This window comes from Anguilla rostrata, chromosome 2 (assembly GCF_018555375.3).
Source record: "Anguilla rostrata isolate EN2019 chromosome 2, ASM1855537v3, whole genome shotgun sequence".
Taxonomy (NCBI): domain Eukaryota; kingdom Metazoa; phylum Chordata; class Actinopteri; order Anguilliformes; family Anguillidae; genus Anguilla; species Anguilla rostrata.
In genome coordinates, this window is record NC_057934.1 from 61,941,532 (window position 1) to 61,947,250 (window position 5,719).

General features: G+C 39.7%; 1 long non-coding RNA gene across 1 annotated transcript; it reads right to left on the minus strand.

Moving 5' to 3' along the window:
- Window positions 1–4,148: 4,148 nt before the first annotated feature.
- LOC135248745 (uncharacterized) lies at window positions 4,149–5,025 on the minus strand. Its single transcript, XR_010328487.1, has 2 exons — window positions 4,751–5,025; window positions 4,149–4,632 (listed from the first exon to the last, which is right to left on the minus strand). It is a non-coding gene; the product is annotated as an uncharacterized LOC135248745 (long non-coding RNA).
- Between the last annotated feature and the right edge of the window lie 694 nt (window positions 5,026–5,719).

Consider the following 5,719-nt stretch of genomic DNA (forward strand, 5'->3'; position numbering starts at 1 on the left):
TACCCAGAGAGTTTACAGGAGATGGTCAGAGACTGTCCTGGTTTTACAACCATAGAGCCTGGCTGTGTGAGTTCAACACAGCGAACGTCTGTGGAGATGGAAATGAAAGATATTTGTGAGTACATCAATAAGCAAAATAACTACACAACCAATTGCAAAAAATAATAGACAACTCATTTTATTTTATCTAAAAGTAAATCTTTGGAGGATTTCACAGAAAAATCTTAATTACAATTCAAATAGGAATATAGCGTGCTCACTTACATGATAAAGCTCCCAGCAACACAGCTAATGCTACAATAGCTCCCATTGTGACTTACAGATCTCCCTCTCTGTATTACAGGTGATGCTCCAGTGTTGGGAGGAGAATTCTCAGTGGCTTTTATGGTAAACACTGTGGACTAAATTTGTTTAAATCTCTGGGGGCTGGAGGGAGACGATAAACAAAATAAATTCTAAGGAGCACTGCTGCCCCCTCCTGGAGGAGAATAAAACACAGCAGGCATTTCACACCAGCATTACAATGGACAGTGGATACTGTTACAATCCTTATAGGTTAGGTTCAGAATTAATGCTCCTGTAGTTATGATTTGAATATTTTTGCAATGTGACACATTCCATGAAGATTGCTAAAAATGCTCTTAAGCTGATTAGAGCACCCATTTACTTATTGGATTTCACTGTATTATCCTCATAATGTACATACAGATAAAACACTAGTGCAATTGGCAGCTGTGAAAAAGCAGGTGATGTCAGTATATCTCATCATGTCTGAGCTCATACAGATACACCTAGAACAGGCGTGTTTGTATCTGGACCTCTTTTAGCGTACAGTGATAATGTGCTCATTTATGAATGTAGATATGATACCTAGTGGTCTTCTTTTACCTCATGAATAACTTTAGATGTCTCTATGGTTTACCTAAAAAGTATTACAGCACTTCTTACATTTTCTGCAGCTGAGTGGGTATCTAATAGAAATTTCAAAGCAACACAATATGTTATTTACAGTTACCAACTGCACAAGTAGTGGCATGACATCAGTCACAATCTTTTCACTATCAAGGTTTTAGAGAGAGTTCAGCATACAAGATGAGGAAACTGAGGGCTGAAGTATATTCATCATGCCAATGCAGTTTAGACAAATATAATGGCAGTGTTGCTGTTTTTCTTTTGGAGTAAATGTAAATATAATGTGTCAAACATCGATATGGCAAATTGGACCTTTTGAGGAACATAAAACACTTTTCCAGTGCAATTTATGCAGGATTTATGTGAATTTAAAAAACGTGCTTGTGAAGTTTTTTCAAATTTTGACGTTTTTGAATTTAAATTTTCTTGGACTTCTCATTTTGATCGGAATCTGTATCCAATATTGTAGAGACAGAAAAGGTTTACAGTGTGCTGGTTTGCAGGTGACTTAAAGAGGGTTGATGGTCTAGAATTATCAGCAGTCAGATGTTTAAAACAGAAAAACAGAGTTTGACTTCATACAACGGTGTTCATCCCAGGGCTCTGTGGTGCAGCGCTGTGTGGTAAAGTGGAAGAGGTTTTTGTGCGGCTCTCGCCTCACTCTCTCTTACTGTGGGTCTCTGGCACAGTAATACACAGCGGTGTCTTCAGCTGTCAGGCTGTTCATCTGTAAATACAGCTGGTTCTTGCTGTTGTCTCTGGAGATGGTGAATCTTCCTTTAACAGAGTTGGCATAATATGTGCTGCCACCACCATAATTGATGCTGGCCACCCACTCCAGTCCTTTCCCAGGAGCCTGTCTGATCCAGGCCATGTAGTAGTCACTGAATGTGAACCCAGAGGCTGTACAGGTCAGTTTGTGGGATTCTCCAGGCTTTTTAACTGCTGGTTCAGACTCAGTCAGTGTCTGACTTTTAACACCTGTGAAATTAAGAAAGACTTAGAACTCACTATTGACAACCTCACAAATCAACATTTAAGTAAGAACTAAAAGAATAAGAAATTTAAACCTACTGGTAAAGATTACTGTAATCAGAATCAGGCTGGTTATAATACTCATGGTGAAAGACTTCTACAGTTGATATGCTAGCCCTTCAGTCAGTCTCCAACAACAGTTCCTCCACCCTCAGTGCAGAGAGGTAAATGTAGAAGGAACACCTCAGAGTTTGCATGAACTCCTCCTCACTGGGTGGGCAGATCACACGCTGTTTAGATAGAGCAGTCAGAGCTGTAGATGGGGTGCAGATCATATAGCAGTTATAAGTATTATACATCATTACAGCCGTGTGTCTCTCTTCCATGGCTGCTTGTTGCAGTATTATTCATAGTGAATGCAGGGAGTTTCCTGGGGGGCCAGCCCTGTCTTTCTACATTGAGTTTGCCTTTGATAATGGCAACCAATAAGAGAATGTTTGATTTCATTTCATTATAAATTTAATTTATATTTAGTTTAGACAGGAAACGGTTGAGAAGCGTGTGCTCAATTATAAAAAAAATGATAGGAAGAAGAATAAAAATAAATAAATAAAAAAATATACAGCAATCCCTCTTCACATTATTTCATGTCTGTGACATATTCAGATATAGCCTAGACATTGAAACTATAGTGAAAGGTGTCAGTTATGTAATGTTGCTGGTATTCTATCAATATGACTATCAACAGCTCTTTCACTTTTTTCTATTTTAGCTGAGAACCGCGCGCCTCACGCGTGAAAAATAGGCTCCACGCCGAAACTCTAGATGACGCGTCGCAGCAGCGAGGCTCGAGCCGCGCCTCAGACGCGCGTGTGGCTGCTCTAACCTGCTAACATGGGCGTCGAAATGAAAAGCAAGGGGTTCCGCGACCGTCACGCACAGGTGAGGTAAGAGGTGTGGACCGGGCCTAATGAGAGTGTCCCAGAGAGACAGCATCTGGCCACACTACAGAAAGCAGCTTGATATCCACTGTTAAACCCTGGACCCTGTATTTGTAACACTAGTCTTATTTAACCAATATTTTCATATTATGAGCAGTGCTGAGTGGCACGGTGGTGCAGTGGGTAGCACCGTCGCCTTACAGCAAGGAGGTTATGGGTTCGAATCTCGGCTTAGGCCTTTCTGTGTGGAGTTTGCATGTTCTCCCTGTGTCCATGTGGGTTTCCTCCAGGTACTCCGGTTTCCTCCCACAGTCCAAAGATATGCAGGTAGGCCGATTGGAGACTCTAAATTGCCCATAAGTATGAGTGTGTGAGTGAATGGTGTGTGTGTGTGCCCTGCGATAGATTGGCAGCCTGTCCTGGGTGTATTCCTGCCTCTTGCCCATTGCATGCTGGGATAGGCACCAGCCTGCATGCATAGAGTGTACATAGGAACGGGTGAGGGTTGGAGTCTAGGAGGGTTCAAGCAGTGAAGCCTAGGAAGTAATGGCAATTCACTTGCCGAATTTAATTCAACGTAGAAAACTAAGGTGATTTAACAACCAAAGGTAATCTCTTCAGTCAAACTCTTGTGATCATACATTTCATTATGTTTGAAAACAATGGTTGGTAAATCCAGAAAAATGTTTTATTACATATTGGCTTTTTGAAAAAAATCTGCTTTACATATGAAATGTAATGATCATTAATGGAGTTTCAAAATATCATCTGGAAAGTTTTATTTTGCCTTCAAAAGTCTGACATTCCTCATTCACTTCAATGGGAGCGCCAGTGTTTTGCACTCAACATGTGCAGTACTGGCTTACTTCTGGGGCGTCACAAGATTAGGTTAGCTGAAGGTGTGCTTGCCTGTCTAGTTAAATATGCATGTCTGTGCACCAACATTTCAACCCAGCTTATGCAAATTAGGATGATTATGTGTTTAAGAAATCTCAGTGGAATGAATGATTATGTTATTACCATTTATATAATGAGAATAATAAAGGACAAATTAAAAGTTTGTGTTGTTTATTGCCATAATGTTGAAGTGTATATGCATTATGTTCAAGGGTTTTGATTCAGGAGCTTGTTTTGTAAATCATATATCCCATAAAATATTATAAAGAAAACATGCTCCTGCGTCTATATCCCCATTGTGTAATCATGCCGAAGTCTGCAGTTTTTGTGTTTTACAAACTTTCGCTTGTTACTCAAGCTATTGTTCACTTTGAATCCACTGCGAGCTTAATATAGAGGAATAATTGAACACATATAATTAAGTTGGATTAAATGTATTTTTTATTTTCTTAAATTAATTTCAACTTTGTTTAAAAATGTGTGATGAAGCCTTATGGTGGAAATCCAGGAGAAAAACAATAACAGATAATGTCTTTAGGGCACACAGCACAGCCAGTCACACACTGCCTGCTAAATCGTCTGTGGAGGGTTTTTGTACAGCAGGGCCTTAAACTCTTTCACTGTGTCTCTCGGGCACAGTAATACACAGCTGTGTCTGAGGACTGGAGATCGGTGATGTCTAAGTAAGCAATGCTGTTGGATGAATCTTCTGTAACATTGAAACGATCGTCAGAAGAACCGATGTAGTCTCCAACCCATTGCAGCCCTTTATTTGGAGCCTGTCGAACCCAGTGCACACTGTTGCTGCTGAGTGAGAATCCAGTAATTTTGCAGGAGAGCCTCACGGAATCTCCAGGCTTCTTCATCTGTGGAGCAGACTCTGTCAGTGTGATGTCACAATGAACATCTGCAGAAGGGGACAAAAACACAGTTTTACAACAGATCTATAGCCAGTGCTGTAGCACCACTCAATCAAGTGTTGTGAGACAGGAGAAAAGAGGGAATGAAATCAGCTGCGTCCTTACATTTAAACGCAAACAGCAAAGCTATGATGAATACTAAGGCCTCCATTTTATTTCATTTACAGCAACAAAAGACAAGAAGTGAACAGTGCTGCTCCTCACTGAATATGTTCTGTAATTTCTGTGTTTTAAAGAACATGGGACTCATGAGATTTACATAACTGCCTCTCATGGGAATTCCTATTTACATAAAGTGTACAGTGTGTATATAAACGCTTAGTTGGTCTGAATGTTCCACAAATATTACTTATTGAATGTTTCATTACAGAAAATGTTCCTTTCCTGTGCAAATATTAGCAGTATTGTAACATGCATGCATTTAAAATTCTAATGAAACACATCTAAATCAAGCTTTGATAGCTATTTTCCTTTCATTAAAATGCTTTAACTCTCCAGATGCTGTTCAAATCTCAAAACATTCCAGCAGATGTGTAAGAATGTTACTTAATGCCACACAATAATGTGAAAGAATTATTTTTATTTGATTGCTGATAAATGAATGTTTCTTATAAAATTGTTGGAAATCTAGTAAAATTTGGAAATGGACACTTTAAGACAGAAAAGATATTTGAATTTCATGACATTTCAACCGAAATATAAAAATTGCAAGGCTGTGTGGCAGTAGGCAGAAGCCAAAGCCAGAATAATTATTATTGTTATTTTAATTTATTTTTGGGTGGGGCGTTCCTCTGGTTTTACACAGTTGGTCAGAAACAAACACTCACAGGATGCAGCTGCCAGGGCCTTCAGCAGAGATGCAGGGAACCTGGTTTGTGTTGCAGATGAGCTGCAGTGAGCTGCTCTTCTCACCTCTCCAGGGCTTAGAGGCTGTGCTCAAATATAAACAGAAAAGGGGGCGGAGCTGGTTTTGAGTAGAACTGCAGTGTGAGATGCTCCCTCTCTGTTATACCAATGATGCTCACGTTGTAAATGATTTTTATAGGAAATACTGTGGACTGAATCCACAATGAG